General features: G+C 44.8%; 1 long non-coding RNA gene across 1 annotated transcript in view; it reads right to left on the reverse strand.

The window, feature by feature from the left end:
• LOC132230701 (uncharacterized) overlaps nt 1–19,223 on the reverse strand; it is a 351,439-nt gene extending 332,216 nt beyond the window's left edge. The window contains exons 1-2 of the long non-coding RNA XR_009451915.1: nt 18,949–19,223; nt 18,358–18,903 (exon numbers count right to left, since the gene is read on the reverse strand). This is a non-coding gene — a long non-coding RNA (uncharacterized LOC132230701). The remainder of the gene's footprint in view (nt 1–18,357; nt 18,904–18,948) is intronic.
• Between the last annotated feature and the right edge of the window lie 4,523 nt (nt 19,224–23,746).

The raw sequence follows: 23,746 nt of genomic DNA on the forward strand, positions 1-23,746 counted from the left end.
AGTACAATATACAGATGATGGGGTATAGACTTGTACACCTGAAGCCTTCATGACCTTTTTAACCTGTGTCAACCCAATAGATTCAATTTCCAAAACCTTGTGACACAAGCTACAAAATGGATGGACCTTGAAGACATTATGTTCAGTGCAAATCCAGTAAAAAAGACATCCCCAGTGTGAATCCACTCACATGTGGTCCTCAGGGCCACCGGAGTCAGAGACGGACGGCACGATGGAGGTAACAGTGGTGGTGGGGTTGTGGTGAGGGATGCAGAGTTGTTTACTGGGGGCAGAGTTTCAGTTGGAGAAGATGGGAAAAGAGATGGATATGACGGTGCTGTCATCAGCACAAGGGTATGAATGTCGTTATCACCACTGCACTGTCCACCGCAAGAGTGGAAATGCTAAATTTCACCGTGATAAAACAATGGAAAAAAGAGAAAGTACAAGAAGGCCAGGTCTTAAAACAGAAGCAAGGTGAGATGTGCTCAGGCTTCCTTAATTACCACTCCCTGAAGGCCTCTGGACAGGTAGTGATGAGAAGTGCTTGGCGTGTGAGCTCCGTTGAGAAACCCTTGGAAAGCCTTGGATCCCTTCTGTGCAACCCACGGGCCTCTTATAGAAGCCAGGAAACCTGCGTGGGGCTCACCATTGTGTGCAGGTGCAGGAAGCGCACCTCTGGGGTGAATGCGTTTTGTGAAGCCACTGTGGAAAGCAGTAAGGAGTTACCTCATGAAGTTAAAAATGGAACTTCCATGCTTCCATGGAACACAGTGATTCCACTTCTGGGAATGTATTCCAAGAAATCAGGAACACTGATTTGAAAGAACCTATGCACTGCTATGTTCATTGCAGTGTTATTTACAATACCAAGATTTGGAAGCATCCCACGTGCCCATCAGTAGGTGAGTGGATAAATGTGCTTTCGTACATTGACACAATAGAATGCTACTTGGCTGTAATAAGGAAGGGAATCTTAACTGTTTGTGACAGCGTGGATGGACGTGGAGAGCATTATGGTAAGTGAAATCAGCCAGTCAGAGAAAGAATAATACCATATGAATTCACATACGTGGGGAATCTAATGAGAAAAAAATATCACAAAGAAAAAAGAAACAGAGTCATAGAAAGAGAAAGACTGACAGTTGTCAGAGGGGAAGGGGTTGTAGTTCTGGGTCAGAGGATGAAGGGATTAAGCATAGAAAAAAATAACTCATAGACACAGACATAACGATTATGATTTCGGGAAGGAAAGGGGGTGGCAGAGGTGGAAGAGGTTAAAGGCAATGAAATGGTGAAGGAAGGAGACTTGACTTGGGGTGGTGAACACACAGTACAATATACAGATGATGGGGTATAGACTTGTACACCTGAAGCCTTCATGACCTTTTTAACCTGTGTCAACCCAATAGATTCAATTTCCAAAACCTTGTGACACAAGCTACAAAATGGATGGACCTTGAAGACATTATGTTCAGTGCAAATCCAGTAAAAAAGACATCCCCAGTGTGAATCCACTCACATGTGGTCCTCAGGGCCACCGGAGTCAGAGACGGACGGCACGATGGAGGTAACAGTGGTGGTGGGGTTGTGGTGAGGGATGCAGAGTTGTTTACTGGGGGCAGAGTTTCAGTTGGAGAAGATGGGAAAAGAGATGGATATGACGGTGCTGTCATCAGCACAAGGGTATGAATGTCGTTATCACCACTGCACTGTCCACCGCAAGAGTGGAAATGCTAAATTTCACCGTGATGAAACAATGGAAAAAAGAGAAAGTACAAGAAGGCCAGGTCTTAAAACAGAAGCAAGGTGAGATGTGCTCAGGCTTCCTTAATTACCACTCCCTGAAGGCCTCTGGACAGGTAGTGATGAGAAGTGCTTGGCGTGTGAGCTCCGTTGAGAAACCCTTGGAAAGCCTTGGATCCCTTCTGTGCAACCCACGGGCCTCTTATAGAAGCCAGGAAACCTGCGTGGGGCTCACCATTGTGTGCAGGTGCAGGAAGCGCACCTCTGGGGTGAATGCGTTTTGTGAAGCCACTGTGGAAAGCAGTAAGGAGTTACCTCATGAAGTTAAAAATGGAACTTCCATGCTTCCATGGAACACAGTGATTCCACTTCTGGGAATGTATTCCAAGAAATCAGGAACACTGATTTGAAAGAACCTATGCACTGCTATGTTCATTGCAGTGTTATTTACAATACCAAGATTTTGAAGCAGCCCACGTGCCCATCAGTAGGTGAGTGGATAAATGTGCTTTCGTACATTGACACAATAGAATGCTACTTGGCTGTAATAAGGAAGGGAATCTTAACTGTTTGTGACAGCGTGGATGGACCTGGAGAGCATTATGGTAAGTGAAATCAGCGAGTCAAAGAAAGAATAATACCATATGAATTCACATACGTGGGGAATCTAATGAGAACATAATTTCACAAAGAAAAAAGAGAGTCATAGAAAGAGAAAGACTGACAGTTGTCAGAGGGGAAGGGGTTGTAGTTCTGGGTCAGAGGATGAAGGGATTAAGCACAGAAAAAAAATAACTCATAGACACAGACATCACGATTATGATTTCGGGAAGGAAAGGGGGTGGCAGAGGTGGAAGAGGTTAAAGGCAATGAAATGGTGAAGGAAGGAGACTTGACTTGGGGTGGTGAACACACAGTACAATATACAGATGATGGGGTATAGACTTGTACACCTGAAGCCTTCATGACCTTTTTAACCTGTGTCAACCCAATAGATTCAATTTCCAAAACCTTGTGACACAAGCTACAAAATGGATGGACCTTGAAGACATTATGTTCAGTGCAAATCCAGTAAAAAAGACATCCCCAGTGTGAATCCACTCACATGTGGTCCTCAGGGCCACCGGAGTCAGAGACGGACGGCACGATGGAGGTAACAGTGGTGGTGGGGTTGTGGTGAGGGATGCAGAGTTGTTTACTGGGAGCAGAGTTTCAGTTGGAGAATATGGGTAAAGTGATGGATATTACGGTGCTGTCATCAGCACACGAGTATGAATGTCCTTTTCACCACTGCACTGTCCACCGCAAAAGAGTGGAAATTCTAAATTTCACTGTGATAAAACAATGGAAAAAAGAGAAAGTACAAGAAGGCCAGGTCTTAAAACAGAACCACGGTGAGATGTGCTCAGGCTTCCTGAATTACCACTCCCTGAAGGCCTCTGGACAGGTAGTGACGAGAAGTGCTTGGGGTGTGAGCTCCCTTGAGAAACCCTTGGAAAGCCTTGGATCCCTTCTGTGCAACCCACGGGCCTCTTATAGAAGCCAGGAAACCTGCGTGGGGCTCACCATTGTGTGCAGGTGCAGGAAGCGCACCTCTGGGGTGAATGCGTTTTGTGAAGCCACTGTGGAAAGCAGTAAGGAGTTACCTCATGAAGTTAAAAATGGAACTTCCATGCTTCCATGGAACACAGTGATTCCACTTCTGGGAATGTATTCCAAGAAATCAGGAACACTGATTTGAAAGAACCTATGCACTGCTATGTTCATTGCAGTGTTATTTACAATACCAAGATTTTGAAGCAGCCCACGTGCCCATCAGTAGGTGAGTGGATAAATGTGCTTTCGTACATTGACACAATAGAATGCTACTTGGCTGTAATAAGGAAGGGAATCTTAACTGTTTGTGACAGCGTGGATGGACGTGGAGAGCATTATGGTAAGTGAAATCAGCCAGTCAGAGAAAGAATAATACCATATGAATTCACATACGTGGGGAATCTAATGAGAAAAAAATTTCACAAAGAAAAAAGAAACAGAGTCATAGAAAGAGAAAGACTGACAGTTGTCAGAGGGGAAGGGGTTGTAGTTCTGGGTCAGAGGATGAAGGGATTAAGCATAGAAAAAAATAACTCATAGACACAGACATAACGATTATGATTTCGGGAAGGAAAGGGGGTGGCAGAGGTGGAAGAGGTTAAAGGCAATGAAATGGTGAAGGAAGGAGACTTGACTTGGGGTGGTGAACACACAGTACAATATACAGATGATGGGGTATAGACTTGTACACCTGAAGCCTTCATGACCTTTTTAACCTGTGTCAACCCAATAGATTCAATTTCCAAAACCTTGTGACACAAGCTACAAAATGGATGGACCTTGAAGACATTATGTTCAGTGCAAATCCAGTAAAAAAGACATCCCCAGTGTGAATCCACTCACATGTGGTCCTCAGGGCCACCGGAGTCAGAGACGGATGGCACGATGGAGGTAACAGTGGTGGTGGGGTTGTGGTGAGGGATGCAGAGTTGTTTACTGGGGGCAGAGTTTCAGTTGGAGAAGATGGGAAAAGAGATGGATATGACGGTGCTGTCATCAGCACAAGGGTATGAATGTCGTTATCACCACTGCACTGTCCACCGCAAGAGTGGAAATGCTAAATTTCACCGTGATAAAACAATGGAAAAAAGAGAAAGTACAAGAAGGCCAGGTCTTAAAACAGAAGCAAGGTGAGATGTGCTCAGGCTTCCTTAATTACCACTCCCTGAAGGCCTCTGGACAGGTAGTGATGAGAAGTGCTTGGCGTGTGAGCTCCGTTGAGAAACCCTTGGAAAGCCTTGAATCCCTTCTGTGCAACCCACGGGCCTCTTATAGAAGCCAGGAAACCTGCGTGGGGCTCACCATTGTGTGCAGGTGCACGAAACGCACCTCTGGGGTGAATGCGTTTTGTGAAGCCACTGTGGAAAGCAGTAAGGAGTTACCTCATGAAGTTAAAAATGGAACTTCCATGCTTCCATGGAACACAGTGATTCCACTTCTGGGAATGTATTCCAAGAAATCAGGAACACTGATTTGAAAGAACCTATGCACTGCTATGTTCATTGCAGTGTTATTTACAATACCAAGATTTGGAAGCATCCCACGTGCCCATCAGTAGGTGAGTGGATAAATGTGCTTTCGTACATTGACACAATAGAATGCTACTTGGCTGTAATAAGGAAGGGAATCTTAACTGTTTGTGACAGCGTGGATGGACCTGGAGAGCATTATGGTAAGTGAAATCAGCGAGTCAAAGAAAGAATAATACCATATGAATTCACATACGTGGGGAATCTAATGAGAACATAATTTCACAAAGAAAAAAGAGAGTCATAGAAAGAGAAAGACTGACAGTTGTCAGAGGGGAAGGGGTTGTAGTTCTGGGTCAGAGGATGAAGGGATTAAGCACAGAAAAAAAATAACTCATAGACACAGACATCACGATTATGATTTCGGGAAGGAAAGGGGGTGGCAGAGGTGGAAGAGGTTAAAGGCAATGAAATGGTGAAGGAAGGAGACTTGACTTCGGGTGGTGAACACACAGTACAATATACAGATGATGGGGTATAGACTTGTACACCTGAAGCCTTCATGACCTTTTTAACCTGTGTCAACCAATAGATTCAATTTCCAAAACCTTGTGACACAAGCTACAAAATGGATGGACCTTGAAGACATTATGTTCAGTGCAAATCCAGTAAAAAAGACATCCCCAGTGTGAATCCACTCACATGTGGTCCTCAGGGCCACCGGAGTCAGAGACGGACGGCACGATGGAGGTAACAGTGGTGGTGGGGTTGTGGTGAGGGATGCAGAGTTGTTTACTGGGAGCAGAGTTTCAGTTGGAGAAGATGGGAAAAGTGATGGATATGACGGTGCTGTCATCAGCACAAGGATATGAATGTCGTTATCACCACTGTACTGTCCACCGCAAAAGAGTGGAAATGCTAAATTTCACCGTGATAAAACAATGGAAAAAAGAGAAAGTACAAGAAGGCCAGGTCTTAAAACAGAAGCAAGGTGAGATGTGCTCAGGCTTCCTAAATTACCACTCCCTGAAGGCCTCTGGACAGGTAGTGATGAGAAGTGCTTGGGGTGTGAGCTCCGTTGAGAAACCCTTGGAAAGCCTTGGATCCCTTCTGTGCAACCCACGGGCCTCTTATAGAAGCCAGGAAACCTGCGTGGGGCTCACCATTGTGTGCAGGTGCAGGAAGCGCACCTCTGGGGTGAATGCGTTTTGTGAAGCCACTGTGGAAAGCAGTAAGGAGTTACCTCATGAAGTTAAAAATGGAACTTCCATGCTTCCATGGAACACAGTGATTCCACTTCTGGGAATGTATTCCAAGAAATCAGGAACACTGATTTGAAAGAACCTATGCACTGCTATGTTCATTGCAGTGTTATTTACAATACCAAGATTTGGAAGCAGCCCACGTGCCCATCAGTAGGTGAGTGGATAAATGTGCTTTCGTACATTGACACAATAGAATGCTACTTGGCTGTAATAAGGAAGGGAATCTTAACTGTTTGTGACAGTGTGGATGGACCTGGAGAGCATTATGGTAAGTGAAATCAGCGAGTCAAAGAAAGAATAATACCATATGAATTCACATACGTGGGAATCTAATGAGAACATAATTTCACAAAGAAAAAAGAAACAGAGTCATAGAACGAGAAAGACTGACAGTTGTCAGAGGGGAAGGGGTTGTAGTTCTGGATCAGAGGTTGAAGGGATTAAGCACAGAAAAAAAATAACTCATAGACACAGACATCACGATTATGATTTCGGGAAGGAAAGGGGGTGGCAGAGGTGGAAGAGGTTAAAGGCAATGAAATGGTGAAGGAAGGAGACTTGACTTGGGGTGGTGAACACAAAGTACAATATACAGATGATGGCGTATAGACTTGTACACCTGAAGCCTTCATGACCTTTTTAACCTGTGTCAACCCAATAGATTCAATTTCCAAAACCTTATGACACAAGCTACAAAATGGATGGACCTTGAAGACATTATGTTCAGTGCAAATCCAGTAAAAAAGACATCTCCAGTGTGAATCCACTAACATGTGGTGCTCAGGGCCACCGGAGTCAGAGACGGATGGCACGATGGAGGTAACAGTGGTGGTGGGGTTGTGGTGAGGGATGCAGAGTTGTTTACTGGGGGCAGAGTTTCAGTTGGAGAAGATGGGCAAAGTGATGGATATGACGGTGCTGTCATCAGCACAAGGATATTAATGTCGTTATCACCACTGCACTGTCCACCGCAAGAGTGGAAATGCTAAATTTCACCGTGATAAAACAATGGAAAAAAGAGAAAGTACAAGAAGGCCAGGTTTTAAAACAGAAGCAAGGTGAGATGTGCTCAGGCTTCCTTAATTACCACTCCCTGAAGGCCTCTGGACAGGTAGTGATGAGAAGTGCTTGGCGTGTGAGCTGCGTTTAGAAACCCTTGGAAAGCCTTGAATCCCTTCTGTGCAACCCACGGGCCTCTTATAGAAGCCAGGAAACCTGCGTGGGGCACACCATTGTGTGCAGGTGCAGGAAGCGCACCTCTGGGGTGAATGCGTTTTGTGAAGCCACTGTGGAAAGCAGTAAGGAGTTACCTCATGAAGTTAAAAATGGAACTTCCATGCTTCCATGGAACACAGTGATTCCACTTCTGGGAATGTATTCCAAGAAATCAGAAACACTGATTTGAAAGAACCTATGCACTGCTATGTTCATTGCAGTGTTATTTACAATACCAAGATTTGGAAGCATCCCACGTGCCCATCTGTAGGTGAGTGGATAAATGTGCTTTCGTACATTGACACAATAGAATGCTACTTGGCTGTAATAAGGAAGGGAATCTTAACTGTTTGTGACAGCGTGGATGGACCTGGAGAGCATTATGGTAAGTGAAATCAGCCAGTCAAAGAAAGAATAATACCATATGAATTCACATACGTGGGGAATCTAATGAGAAAAAAATTTCACAAAGAAAAAAGAAACAGAGTCATAGAAAGAGAAAGACTGACAGTTGTCAGAGGGGAAGGGGTTGTAGTTCTGGGTCAGAGGATGAAGGGATTAAGCACAGAAAAAAAATAACTCATAGACACAGACATCACGATTATGATTTCGGGAAGGAAAGGGGGTGGCAGAGGTGGAAGAGGTTAAAGGCAATGAAATGGTGAAGGAAGGAGACTTGACTTGGGGTGGTGAACACACAGTACAATATACAGATGATGGCGTATAGACTTGTACACCTGAAGCCTTCATGACCTTTTTAACCTGTGTCAACCCAATAGATTCAATTTCCAAAACCTTATGACACAAGCTACAATATGGATGGACCTTGAAGACATTATGTTCAGTGCAAATCCAGTAAAAAAGACATCCCCAGTGTGAATCCACTCACATGTGGTCCTCAGGGCCACCGGAGTCAGAGACGGACGGCACGATGGAGGTAACAGTGGTGGTGGGGTTGTGGTGAGGGATGCAGAGTTGTTTACTGGGAGCAGAGTTTCAGTTGGAGAAGATGGGAAAAGTGATGGATATGACGGTGCTGTCATCAGCACACGAGTATGAATGTCCTTTTCACCACTGCACTGTCCACCGCAAAAGAGTGGAAATTCTAAATTTCACCGTGATAAAACAATGGAAAAAAGAGAAAGTACAAGAAGGCCAGGTCTTAAAACAGAAGCAAGGTGAGATGTGCTCAGGCTTCCTAAATTACCACTCCCTGAAGGCCTCTGGACAGGTAGTGATGAGAAGTGCTTGGGGTGTGAGCTCCGTTGAGAAACCCTTGGAAAGCCTTGGATCCCTTCTGTGCAACCCACGGGCCTCTTATAGAAGCCAGGAAACCTGCGTGGGGCTCACCATTGTGTGCAGGTGCAGGAAGCGCACCTCTGGGGTGAATGCGTTTTGTGAAGCCACTGTGGAAAGCAGTAAGGAGTTACCTCATGAAGTTAAAAATGGAACTTCCATGCTTCCATGGAACACAGTGATTCCACTTCTGGGAATGTATTCCAAGAAATCAGGAACACTGATTTGAAAGAACCTATGCACTGCTATGTTCATTGCAGTGTTATTTACAATACCAAGATTTTGAAGCAGCCCACGTGCCCATCAGTAGGTGAGTGGATAAATGTGCTTTCGTACATTGACACAATAGAATGCTACTTGGCTGTAATAAGGAAGGGAATCTTAACTGTTTGTGACAGCGTGGATGGACCTGGAGAGCACTATGGTAAGTGAAATCAGCCAGTCAGAGAAAGAATAATACCATATGAATTCACATACGTGGGGAATCTAATGAGAAAAAAATTTCACAAAGAAAAAAGAAACAGAGTCATAGAAAGAGAAAGACTGACAGTTGTCAGAGGGGAAGGGGTTGTAGTTCTGGGTCAGAGGATGAAGGGATTAAGCACAGAAAAAAAATAACTCATAGACACAGACATCACGATTATGATTTCGGGAAGGAAAGGGGGTGGCAGAGGTGGAAGAGGTTAAAGGCAATGAAATGGTGAAGGAAGGAGACTTGACTTGGGGTGGTGAACACACAGTACAATATACAGATGATGGGGTATAGACTTGTACACCTGAAGCCTTCATGACCTTTTTAACCTGTGTCAACCCAATAGATTCAATTTCCAAAACCTTGTGACACAAGCTACAAAATGGATGGACCTTGAAGACATTATGTTCAGTGCAAATCCAGTAAAAAAGACATCCCCAGTGTGAATCCACTCACATGTGGTCCTCAGGGCCACCGGAGTCAGAGACGGACGGCACGATGGAGGTAACAGTGGTGGTGGGGTTGTGGTGAGGGATGCAGAGTTGTTTACTGGGGGCAGAGTTTCAGTTGGAGAAGATGGGAAAAGTGATGGATATGACGGTGCTGTCATCAGCACAAGGGTATGAATGTCGTTATCACCACTGCACTGTCCACCGCAAGAGTGGAAATGCTAAATTTCACCGTGATAAAACAATGGAAAAAAGAGAAAGTACAAGAAGGCCAGGTCTTAAAACAGAAGCAAGGTGAGATGTGCTCAGGCTTCCTGAATTACCACTCCCTGAAGGCCTCTGGACAGGTAGTGATGAGAAGTGCTTGGGGTGTGAGCTCCGTTGAGAAACCCTTGGAAAGCCTTGGATCCCTTCTGTGCAACCCACGGGCCTCTTATAGAAGCCAGGAAACCTGCGTGGGGCTCACCATTGTGTGCAGGTGCAGGAAGCGCACCTCTGGGGTGAATGCGTTTTGTGAAGCCACTGTGGAAAGCAGTAAGGAGTTACCTCATGAAGTTAAAAATGGAACTTCCATGCTTCCATGGAACACAGTGATTCCACTTCTGGGAATGTATTCCAAGAAATCAGGAACACTGATTTGAAAGAACCTATGCACTGCTATGTTCATTGCAGTGTTATTTACAATACCAAGATTTTGAAGCAGCCCACGTGCCCATCAGTAGGTGAGCGGATAAATGTGCTTTCGTACATTGACACAATAGAATGCTACTTGGCTGTAATAAGGAAGGGAATCTTAACTGTTTGTGACAGCGTGGATGGACCTGGAGAGCATTATGGTAAGTGAAATCAGCCAGTCAGAGAAAGAATAATACCATATGAATTCACATACGTGGGGAATCTAATGAGAAAAAAATTTCACAAAGAAAAAAGAAACAGAGTCATAGAAAGAGAAAGACTGACAGTTGTCAGAGGGGAAGGGGTTGTAGTTCTGGGTCAGAGGGTGAAGGGATTAAGCATAGAAAAAAAATAACTCATAGACACAGACATCACAATTATGATTTCGGGAAGGAAAGGGGGTGGCAGAGGTGGAAGAGGTTAAAGGCAATGAAATGGTGAAGGAAGGAGACTTGACTTGGGGTGGTGAGCACACAGTACAGTATACAGATGATGGGGTATAGACTTGTACACCTGAAGCCTTCATGACCTTTTTAACCTGTGTCAACCCAATAGATTCAATTTCCAAAACCTTGTGACACAAGCTACAAAATGGATGGACCTTGAAGACATTATGTTCAGTGCAAATCCAGTAAAAAAGACATCTCCAGTGTGAATCCACTCACATGTGGTGCTCAGGGCCCCGGAGTCAGAGACGGACGGCACGATGGAGGTAACAGTGGTGGTGGGGTTGTGGTGAGGGATGCAGAGGTGTTTATTGGGGGCAGAGTTTCAGTTGGAGAAGATGGGAAAAGTGATGGATATGACGGTGCTGTCATCAGCACACGAGTATGAATGTCCTTTTCACCACTGCACTGTCCACCGCAAAAGAGTGGAAATGCTAAATTTCACCGTGATAAAACAATGGAAAAAAGAGAAAGTACAAGAAGGCCAGGTCTTAAAACAGAACCACGGTGAGATGTGCTCAGGCTTCCTGAATTACCACTCCCTGAAGGCCTCTGGACAGGTAGTGATGAGAAGTGCTTGGGGTGTGAGCTCCGTGGAAAAAACCCTGGAAAGCCTTGGATTCCTTCTGTGCAACCCATGGGCCTCTTATAGAAGCCAGGAAACCTGCGTGGGGCTCACCATTGTGTGCAGGTGCACGAAACGCACCTCTGGGGTGAATGCGTTTTGTGAAGCCACTGTGGAAAGCAGTAAGGAGTTACCTCATGAAGTTAAAAATGGAACTTCCATGCTTCCATGGAACACAGTGATTCCACTTCTGGGAATGTATTCCAAGAAATCAGGAACACTGATTTGAAAGAACCTATGCACTGCTATGTTCATTGCAGTGTTATTTACAATACCAAGATTTGGAAGCAGCCCACGTGCCCATCAGTATGTGAGTGGATAAAAATGCTTTCGTACATTGACACAATAGAATGCTACTTGGCTGTAATAAGGAAGGGAACCTTAACTGTTTGTGACAGTGTGGATGGACCTGGAGAGCATTATGGTAAGTGAAATCAGCCATTCAGAGAAAGACTAATACCGTATGATTTCACATACGTGGCTAATCTAATGAGTTAAATAAATTCACTAAGAAAATTGAAACAGAGTCATAGAAAGAAAGACTGACAGTTGTCAGAGGGGAAGGAGTTGTGGTTCTGCTTCAGAGGGGGAAAGGATTAAGCATAGAAATACAACTACTCATAGACACAGACATCACTCTAGTGATTACGGGAAGGAAAGAGGGTGGCGGAGGTTGAAGTGGGTAAAGGCAATCAGATGGTGATGGAAGGAGACATGACTTGGCGTGGTGAACAGACAGTACAATATACAGATGATGCGTTATCGACCTTTATCCTGAAGTCTACATGACCTTTTTAACCTGTGTCAACCCAGTAGATTCAATTAACAAAACCTTGTGACACAAGCTACATCATGAATGGACCTTGAAGACAATTTCAGTGCAGCAACCAGTCACAAGATACAACTACTGTGTGATTCCACTCACATGGTGTTTCTCGGGCCATCAGCGTCAGAGGCAGAAGGCAGATGGTGGTATCAGTCTGTAGGGTTGGGGTCAGTGATGGAGTGTTGTATACTGGGGCGAGAGCTGCAGTTGGAGAAGATGGGAAAAGTAATGGGTATGATGGTGGTGTGGCCAGCACAACAGTATGAATGTCCTTAACACCACTGCACTGTGCTTTGGAAAAACAGTGGAAATTGTAAATTTCACTGTGATAAAACTATGGAAAAAAGAGAAAGGAAAAGAAGGCCAGGTTTTAAAACATAACCATGGTGAGATGTGCTCAGGCTACCTGAATTCCCCGTCCTGGGAAGCCTCTGGACACATAGTGATGAGCTCAGCCAAGGGTGTGAGGTCTGTTGAGAAACCGTGGTTATGCCCTGTTTCTCTCCTGTCCACCCACAGGCCTGTTAATAGAAGCAGAGATGCTGCATTCCGGTCACCATTGTGTGCAGTTGTGAAAGGTGCACAGCAGGCCAGCTCAGCATCCTGTGTGATGCACAACCCCTGCTGCTGAAGATGGAACCCCCCATGGCAACCCCACTTGCCACCCGTGCCACCGAGCTGTCCTTGGAGGAGACTGATGAGAAGTGCCAACAGCTTAAAATGGGCCTCTTTTAATGTTTACATTAATAAACATTTTAACCCCAAATAATTGATTTCATATGATGATTGTGCCATCATTGAAAATTATAGAATTTACATTCTTTTTTTTAATTAAATCTTTATTGTTCAGATTATTACATTTGTTCCTCTTTTTTCCCCCCATAACTCCCCTCCTCCCAGTTCTCACCCCACCCTCCGCCCTCACTCCCCACCCACTGTCCTCATCCATAGGTACACGATATTTGTCCAGACTCTTCCCATATCTCCCACACCCCTTTCCCCCCCAAGAATAGTCAGTCCATTCCCTTTCTATGTCCCTGATTCTATTATGATCACCAGATTATTTATTCACTTGATTCTTAAATTCACTTGTTGATAGATGCATGTTTGTTGTTCATAATTTGTATCTTTACCTTTTTCTTCTTCTTCCTCTTCTTAAAGGATACCTTTCAGCATTTCATATAATACTGGTTTGGTGGTGATGAACTCCTTTAGCTTTTCCTTATCTGTGAAGCTCTTTATCTGACCTTCCGTTCTGAATGATAGCTTTGCTGGATAAAGTAATCTTGGTTGTAGGTTCCTGGTATTCATCACTTTGAATATTTCTTGCCATTCCCTTCTGGCCTGCAAAGTTTCTGTTGAGAAATCAGCTGACAGTCGTATGGGTATTCCCTTGTAGGTAACTGAGTTTCTTTCTCTTGCTGCTCTTAAGATTCTCTCTTTGTCTTTTGCTCTTGGCATTTTAATTATGATGTGTCTTGGTGTGGTCCTCTTTGGATTCCTTTTGTTTGGGGTTCTCTGCGCTTCCTGGACCTGTAAGTCTATTTCTTTGACCAGGTGGGGGAAGTTTTCTGTCATTATTTCTTCAAATAGGTTTTCAATATCTTGCTCTCTCTCATCTTCTGGCACCCCTATAATTCTGATGTTGGTACGCTTGAAGCTGTCCCAGAGGCTCCTTACACTATCTTCATATTTTCGGATTCTTTTTTCATTTTGCTTTTCTGGTTGGGTGTTTTTTGCTTCTTCACATTTCAAATCTTTGCCTTGATTCTTGCGCTCCTCTGGTCTGCTGTTGGGAGTCTGTATAGTATTCGTTATTTCAGTCCATGTATGCTTAATTTCTAGTTGGTTCTTTATCATAACATCGAGGGTCTCATTAGATTTCTTGAGGATCTCACTACACTTATCGACGGCTTCTAGACAGTTCTTAAGAGACCTTAAAAGTGTGGTTCTGAACTCAATATCCTCCATGGACAGTTTTGTCCTGTTTCTTTGTCTCTGCATTTTTTATGCTTTCTTGGTGCACCCCCTAGTGGTCATTGTGCGCAGTCTTGTTGTAGTTAAGCCTTGATTGTTGATGGCAATACCGGGGGTGATTTGACCTCCAGGCTAACTGGCTATGAGAGTCAGCTGTGTCTGCAGTGGGAGAGCTTCTGTGCTGGATCTCTAGGGCAGTGCTAATCTAGCCTTTGCCTGAGGCTACCTGGCAAATGGCTCTGCGCAGGGCTTGGGCGGGGCGGGTCCCCGGGGATCTACAGGGTGGGCCGGAGTGAGCAGTTATGGCTGCTCACAGTTCCGTCCCTAGGGGCTCTGCCTCACAGAGTACCAGCAATTGCTGCAAACCTCACAGAGAAAGCTGCCTTCGAGTTCTGACCGAAGCCAGACAGTCCCGCTTCTCCCGTTTGAGTCTGGGTCCCTAGAGACTCGCCCGGATCTGGAGCTCAGAGTCTGAAACTCCCTCCCGATTGAAAGCAACAACCACACCCTCCGCCTCCAGCCTGCTCTGCGTGCACTCCGCACCTTAGTATTTCACTTCAGCACTGTGCCTCCTCTGAGTCTGGGTATGATATTCTCTTTACTCCTAGTTGTATAATTTCCACTCAGCCAGCCTTCCTGTGGTTCTGGATGATGTCTGTTCCGTCTTTTAGTTGTTTTTTGAAGTGGTTGTTCGAGGCAGCAATCTCTGGAGTTAACCTATGCCGCCATCTTGGTTTCTCCACACACGCAGTTTTAACTAGAATTTACTTTCTAAAATACTGACTCACAGAGCTTTGCTTGTGATGTTCACTAAGGGACATGTGTTAGAAGTGGATGGTATCAGGGTTCAATGCTGTCCATGTCTGGCTGTGACTTTAACTTCTTCTGAAGAGGAGACCAAAGGTTGCCATTTGAGACCTTGATGTTATAATGAAAGAACTCCCTTCCCCGGCTGACACTCAGACACACACACACATTCATATACACCCATTCACAATCATTCATACACACTGACATTCCCACAACCACACACACATGCACACACATACCTTCATACATGCATACATACATAGACATTCACACATTCAGTCACACAATTCATACATTCACACACACATTTGTACCACACCTATAAACAATCATACACATTGACATTCCCATGCCCCCACACCTGTACACACACATACTCACTGTTACACTTGCTTAAACACACAGTGACATTCAGTCACACACCGTAACATCCATATTCACACACACCTTCATACATGCTTACACACACACACACACACACACACACACACACACACGGGCAGGAATCAGAGAGAGAGAGAGAAGTCTCTGCCTCCTGCAGGAGCTCAGAATAACAGAATTTGCATGGGAGAGAGAGGGGCTTTCTGGCAGGTTCCGCTGCACTTAGAGAGCATGGAAAATTTAACCAGCGCAGGAGGGTTGCTCGCCTCTGCTCCCCTCTGCCAGATCCCTACTCCATGCATCAGTCACTGTGAGTGAAACCATGACTGGGCTATGGGGATAAGATGAGCCAGGCAAAGTGACCTCAAATGAAAGAAAATTAATCTCCAGCCTCACAGATGTCTCTGGGAAGCCAGCCCACCTCTGACAACACACAGGTCTCACTCAGGAACATTTTAGCCTTATTAAAAATGTCACTATTTAGATACCTGAAATCTACAATTCATTTGCCAGTAATGTAATTTTTAAAATATACAGAATTCTTGCCCTAACCAGTTTGGCTCAGTGGATAGAATGTTAGCCTGTGGACTCAAGGTTCCCAGGTTCAATTCCGGTCAAGGACATGTACCTTGGTTGTGGACACATCCCCAGTGGGGTGTGCAGGAGGCAGCTGATTGATGTTTCTCTCTCATCGATGTTTCTAGCTCTCGATCCCTCTCCCTACTTTTCAGTAAAAAATCAATAATATATATTTTAAAAAATACAGAATTCTTAGAGTTTATTTTTAAATGAACCCTAAAGCATTGTAGACTTTCTAATTTTAAAAAGCAGTTCCTTTCAGGAAATAAGTTAATAGAGTTATTCTAGTGTATAAAACTGGGTAAACTATGAAATCAGATCTAAACGCAAGATCCAATATCTAATTTAAGAAACCGTGTAAGAAACCTTAAAAAAAAAAGCACAATAGAACAATAGAATTTAAGAATGGTGGTTTTACTTTGAAGAGAAAATTAACTCAAGTTGCTCCATTAGAGATTTCAATTTCTTTTGTCACATCTTAGGTAGATGTCAGCTGAATCCAGTGTGGTAATCACTTCACAATGATTGCAAATCAAACCATCATGCTGTCTGCCTTAAACTTATACAGTGGTGTATGTCAATTATTCCTGAGAACAATGAAAAAAATAAAGTGTCTTGAGAACTGGAATAAGTGGTTTTATAGGTAGAAATATGCATACACCCTAACTAAAAGTGTTGTAATGTAACCCGCGAATCACTCAAGGATGCCTCAAGAAGTCAAATTAAAGAGTCACATTTGTTGCAAATCCAGGACTATGAGGGGGCATTTCGCTCTCCCAGATCTCATAGTGCCTGCCCCAGCCCCAACACCAGATTTATATAGGCAAAGATCACAAAGGTATGGATTACATCCCAAGGTTTGGAATGAGGAACCTGGTTTGCAAAAAGCAGTTTACAGAAGCAGAAGCAGCATGTTATCTAAATTATATTTTTGGTCTCTGGATCACTGAATTCACAGAAACACATTATTTAGAGCCCTTGGGTCTGGAATGAGGAACCAGGTTTACAGAAAAGCAGTTTACAGAAGCAGATGCAGTTTACTTAAGCATGTTATCTAAATTATAGTTTTTTTGGGGGTCTCTGGAACAATATGTCAACAGGGACTTGTTAACTGGTGCCCTTTGACCTTGGGATAATTGTGCTGTTCTTCCCTGGTAAAGGAAAATGTGCTTTCTAAGACCAGTATAACCACAACCAATGGGATATTCACAGTGTTATGCCCAGATTTCAAGAACCCCAATAGACCACTCCAGGGAGCCAGCCGTGTCCGATGCAAAAGCAGAGAGTCTTTATTCGAACTAGTTCAGCTCCCCGACAACACTCACTGACGCAACGGCAAGCCAAGTGGCAGAGAGAGCGAACTCTGTGTGGAGAGAGGTTTTATAGGGGGGTGGAGCAAGGGGAGGAGAAAGGACTGTGGGCCCTGCCGATTGGCCAGGCACAAGTCAGTGTCATGTCACACAGGATGTGGTCATATCTATGGCGACTTCCCTTGATTGTCATTGGTTAGTTCAAAGAAGTCCTGGGTGTGGCCAGCAGAGGCTCGAGCTTCCAGGAAGAAGCCTTGCCGAGCACATGGCCAACGTAGGATGGAGGGTGTAGCCCTTACCCTGGGGCAAGATGGAGGGCGTAGTCCTCGCCCCTTCATTCCCCCCTTTGTCTTGGAACACCTGGCTCAATCATGAGACGGACTGCATTTCTATTTCAACGTTGCTTGAGGCCCGTAATGGGCACACAGAACTATCAACTGAACTATCCCTATATGGTCTGGTGGAAGGGAAAGAAACTATTTTAGCTTTAACAACTTCTATTGAAATAGGATTTTTCTTCTTAAAATTCCTCCATGGCTATCAAAAAGCCAAATCAAGATTCATTTATCTACTGTATTCAATTTGGCCTGATGTTTGCATAAACACAACAAGAATGGTAACCGACCACCTTTGCTGGAATCTCATGGTTGAATCTTAATGTGCCCCATAGGGCCAGGAAGCCAAGCCATCAAGCTGCCATCAGGCTCTGCCTGCAGTATCTGCTGAGTTAGGTGAATTCCTCACCTGTAGCAACTCCACCTGAGCCGACGCTCTAGGCTTTAAGTCCCATCTCAGTAGCCCTCCTACTCGTTGTGGTCCAGAGTGTGTGAGGATTCCGCAGGGACGCAGAGGCATCTTTACTGCTCCCCTTCTACTCTTACCAACCGCCAGTGATGGTAGGGCATGGGGCTGACCCTCTAGCACCAGCCATCTTCAGGGCTTCCAAGCAGGATACCAGGCTTTCTTTGTGGCATTCTTACTGGCTTCAAGTCTTTAGAGCTCAGACAGGGCTCTTTAAACCATGATACTCCAAAGTTTTCCGTTAATAAAACCACTATTAGGAACCAGTCTTATTGAATAAATGCAAAGAAATGTATTGCCATGACTTATTTAGCATTGTCAGATTTCGGAGGAATTACATAAGGAGAAAAACATACTAATCTGCTCTAAGATTTTCTGACTTTCCTTGCCAATTCCTTCTCATGGATTTATAGCAAAACAGTAACTGTTGGCATAAAACCTTCTTTCTATGCATAACCATGCCTCAGACCTTCTATTCTAAACAGACTTTTTCCAGCTTTACTACCCCTGACATGGGCATGGTTACACAGACCTGCAAGACAGTATACAGGCTGCCAACTGTTAACTGTCTCTCAATTGAGACCAAAACTTGATGGGCACCCTTCCCTGCCCAGTTGGGCACCTGCCCTCTTGGGAGCTAAACACCTTTTACTTTTGGGGTTCACCCCACACAGTCCCCTTTCAGAATAACCAACATACATTCAAACCTACAAGAGAATCAAAGGTCAATATAACATATCAATACAATGAAACATAATGTTGGCATCATGGCCGCTTCAGGCAGCCAAATCTTCTGCTAATAAACATGTGATCCTATAAATTGTCCTTGTCTCTTTGGAGTCATGTCCATGAAGATGCAGGCATTATCTAAGTCTATTACACAGTATTGTGGGGGCTCCCAGTGGCAGGAGTGATCTAGAGCAAGGTTACCAGCATCAGGCAGGTCGAGCACGCTGTAGCTTGAGCTTGAGCGGGTTGCATTGATCTCGATCGACACTCCACTTGGTGACGAAGTCGTCCCGGATCACTGATGGGTCTGCTGACTGGACGTGAGTGTGATGGCCCCAGGTCACGACACCGTCTACCTTGAGAGTGGTGGGGGTCGTCAGCACCACAGTGTAGGGACCCTTCCAACGTGGCTCAAGGGTCTCCCGATGGTGCCTTCTGACATAGACCCAATCTCCTGGTCTGTGCTGATGAGGAGTTGGGGTTGGGCCGGTCTCGTAGATGGCGCGGAGGCACAGCCAAATGTCCTTGTGTGCTCTCTGGAGCCCTCTCAAGGGAAGAGACAGTTAAAGAAAAGGGTTTTATAGGGGGTGGCCTGCCAAACATGATAGGAGAGCCACCCAGTCCCCATGGTTCCTTTCTACCTGCCCTGAACTCTGGGGCCTATCCAATTTGCCCCAATAGCCCTGGTTACTACCTGCGCTACTTGTGAAATAAAGGCTGGTCCATTATCGGTCCCTATCATAGCCTCAGGTTCTCCCAACTAACGAGTCAGATTCCTCCTCTCTTAGAGAACTTCAAAGTCCTGATGGCTTCTAGGTAACCCTGTTTATTAGTTACAGCATCTGCTTTCTTGCCTTTCTACCAGTTCCCTTTGTGGCAGAGCAGCAACCAGGCCTCTTTCAAGGGAGTGCACTAGAAGGGGGTATCAGCCCCTCCCTTGCTAGCAGCAACAGGCACCAAACCCTTTCAGTACATTTGACCAGCCTCATTCCTGCCCACCTTTACAGATTGTAAGGCCCATGGAATCTCTGCCCTGAGGAACTGTGAGCCCCACTCTTAAATGTCCCAATCAGACCAGAAAAGCCACAAATACCTTTTAAATCTACCCCAGAATTCCAAAATCCCAACCCAGCACAGAATATCACATAGCAAATCAAAGTTCCCAGCAAACAAACAGACAGAGATGTTTACTAGTTAGGTGGGCCGATTCCACCTCTGACAGAGAGCAAGCGCCCTTGGGCAGCCGCTCAGGGCGCTTTGCTATTGGTCAGAGCACTCAGCCTTAAAGAAATCAAGCTTGTGCTTTTTTTCCCCCCCGCAGATTTCCACACTTTACATGAACAAATAATTATACCCAAGTAGACATACAAACATCAAATAAACATTTACACTTACACCCTTTCAGTGAACAAGTACTTTTACAGTCTTGGGATCTTGAGCAGATAACAGGAACACTGCCCAAGTCCCCTGATGGGGGCCTGACAGGAACAGATGTGGGGGCCTCCCTTTCCCACATCCCAGGACAGGATTCTTGACCTGTGTCTCATCCAGATATAAACGGTACTCATCACAAACAAACAAACAAATCCAAAACCAAAAACCAAGAAAACCAAGGCCAGAAGTACTCTCTAACATTTCAGGGGTACCAAGGAAGGAGAACTTAGGCCACGTCCAGCCCTTCTCACAATCCACCACCAGTGACCAGTCCCAGCTCACTGGTCTACCATCCATTTAACATTTCTCTTTCCTCCCATCACACCAAAGCCATGCTTTCCAGTTAGTTAGAACTCTTACCCTTAATTTTTAGGTGACATGTAAATAATTAACATTCCTCATATTAGCAATACATTCAAATTTTTTTTTAAGAGACACAGAAATTTAACTAGTTAAACAATTTTAAACAACAAAGATACATATTTAAGCAATAAGGACAGATCAATTTACAGAAGCAGAGACAGCATACAATCTAAACTACAGCTTTGGGTAAACACATTATCTAGAGGCCTTGGGTAACATAGGTTATACTTAGGCATGTCCTGGGTCTCCAGAACACTGAACTGGTGCCCTCCGACCCTGGGACAGCTGCGCTGTCCCTCCCAGGCAAAGGAAAAATGTGCCCACTAAGATCAGTATAAAACCAGTTTCTACCAGAAATAATCGTACTTTACTTTAGAAATTGGATTACTGCTACCAGTCCCTTTTAAATACTTTGACATAACCTTTGATTGTCCTTAGTTTAAGGAAAGCAGGGTTTTCTAGATTTAAGAGATTAGCTTAAAAATAAATCCGCGAGGCAAGCACACTTCCTGCCCCATAAAACTCCGCCTTAAAGCTCCACCCCTGAAATTCCATCCTGCCTCAGTGAGACATTGCTAAATCAGAGGGAGGGGCCTTTGCTGTTTCAAGATGGCAGCCCCCAGGGGAGCGGCAAGTTATGTGGCTGTATTGTAGACAAACAGAAAACTTATTAGCTGTTTATACCTTTTATAATCATTTTAAAGAATATCCTTGCATCAAAAATCTTCAGTTGAGGTCACAAAATCAATCCTCCCTTCTCAATCAGACCAATAAGCAAAGGCATTTAGTTATCACAATTACATAATTTTTCCCAATTCAATCCGAACCTTAAACTTTTAGCTGGCAAGTTAAATATTCAACATTTCTCAATATTCAACCAATAGATTTAATTCTGTTCTCTTGATTTTTCATGAGGCAAATTAGAGTAAACTTTACTTTTTACTTTCAAGCGGCTCTGGAAAACCACATTTGAGCCTTGCAAACAGGTTCTGGCCTACCTGGTCTTTTCAGATGTAAATTGACCACATTCTTTAAGATTTTGCTACAGGGGGGAGGCAACTATCCCCTTCCTCCATTAAGAAAAGCTTTCTTAATTAACAAAGGACCAGTTTTCTTTCCATTGGAAAAACTGTTCTTTATTATGGAAATGCCAACCCTGCTGCTAGAATCTAGCTAGCATCTCTTATTTTTTGGGGGGGGGGGGAGGGGCGGGGGGTAAACGATCAGTCTTGGGCTCCACCCTGCACATCTGCAAAGAGAAATCCAGCTCAAAACTCTATCCAAAATCGGACTATGCGCACGTTAGTGTTAAGCCAGCTTTTCTCTCTACACGTGCACAGAAATCCCAGACGCATTTACTTGGGGAGGGGGTGAACTGTTTTCACAGATCCTCACTCAGACACCTGCCTGACTGCCACACAAAGGAGGGGAGGGGGCAGGCCCCCTCCCTCCACACTCGCACACTTTCACCAGACATTCATTCAGAGTTTAAACAATAACAACTTCCCAACTCCTGAGGGAGCTCTACAGCCTCCCCCAATCTCCTTGAAATGATCAATCACAATACCCAAAGGAGCAGTCTGAGTTCGTCCCATAACGTCCATCCAGTAAGTCCACAGAAAACAGAAAAAAAAAAAACAACAACACAAACACAGACAAATACAGATTAAACGATGGCTATGCGCCAAATGGCGGGAGCGACCTGCCTCATCTCAGATTGAGGGGTTTCTACAGACCTTCCGACTCTGTGGAAGCAAAACTATGCCCCTCCAGATGGAGGATCGGGGCATAGTCCCGATTCCACCTGCACGTGATCTCCCAGTGCGTCCACCTAGACCGTTACGGAAACTTACAGAATTTCAGAAGTGAGTTCACACAGGACAGATACAGAATAAGTCCCTGAACAGAGGCAGTAGAAAACTTTCTAGGAACGCTTCTCTTCCACCTTTTTTAAAAGATAGGCCAGATTCGAACCCTTAGCCAGTCCGAGTTTTGATGGTGAATACCATCTAGAAGCCATTCCTCCAGAAACAGGACAAGTCCCTTAGAGATAACATATATCACACAGAACAGAATACACAACACACAGACAGTTACCACGGTCAGTCAGACTCTCCGGATCGGGGGTCCCTCGAGGGTCTTGGGGATCCCGGCGAGCCCCCAAATGTTATGCCCGGATTTCAAGATCCCCAATAGACCACACCAGGGAGCCAGCCGTGTCCGATGCAAAAGCAAAGAGTCTTTATTCGAACTAGTTCGGCTCCCCGACCACACTCACCAACGCAACGGCAAGCCAAGTGGCAGAGAGAGCGAACTCTGTGTGGAGAGAGGTTTTATAGGGGGGGAGGTGGAGCAAGGGGAGGAGAAAGGACTGTAGGCCCTGCCGATTGGCCAGGCGCAAGTCAGTGTCTTGTCACACAGGATGTGGTCATATCTATGGCAACTTCCCTTGATTGTCATTGGTTAGTTCAAAGAAGTCCTGGGTGTGGCAAGCAGAGGCTCGAGCTTCCAGGAAGAAGCCTTGCCGAGCACATGGCCAACGTAGGATGGAGGGTGTAGCCCTTACCCTGGGCAAGATGGAGGGCGTAGTCCTCGCCCCTTCATTACAGTACAATCAATTGGGTATTTAATGGAATGGGGTGATTTATATAATTCAGAAAATTAAAATAACTTTTCTATTATTTTAGCAAGCAAATAAGTACAGAAACCAAACAGCAGGGTTAGAGTTAAACTAGAGTTTCTACCTGAGATGATTGCTACCATACTTCAAAAGGAAACAAATCAGGATAGACACATAACACATAGTATCATCGTCAAGATGACAGAAATAAAAATGTAACTAATGTGTGTGCATGTGTGTGTGTGTTGAACATTGCAGGTCTCACTTTGCATACAAAGAGGTCACCTCACAGTCCTCTACAGTGGCTTTGCAACCTTACAAGCCTCTCACAAAGCTCATACCAGCCTGTGCTCAGCACCAAATCCACGCAGACCACTTCCCTCGTTCGTCCTCCTCATCACGGCTCTTTCCTCTGATCCCGCAGAGAATGTATTTCATTAGGACTCTGGTAGCTGAATTATTTGGCCTCAAGAATACATTCTATTAAAAGGAGCCCTAACAAGTTTGGCTCAGTGGATAGAGGATCGGCCTGCGGAGTGAAAGGTAGGTCCCAGATTTGATTGCAGTCAAGGGCATGTACCTTGGTTGCGGGAACATTTCCAGTAGGAGGTGTGCAGGAGGCAACTGATCGATGTTTCTCTCTCATCAATGTTTCTAACTAT

Source organism: Myotis daubentonii, chromosome 3 (assembly GCF_963259705.1).
Source record: "Myotis daubentonii chromosome 3, mMyoDau2.1, whole genome shotgun sequence".
Classification (NCBI taxonomy): Eukaryota; Metazoa; Chordata; class Mammalia; order Chiroptera; family Vespertilionidae; genus Myotis; species Myotis daubentonii.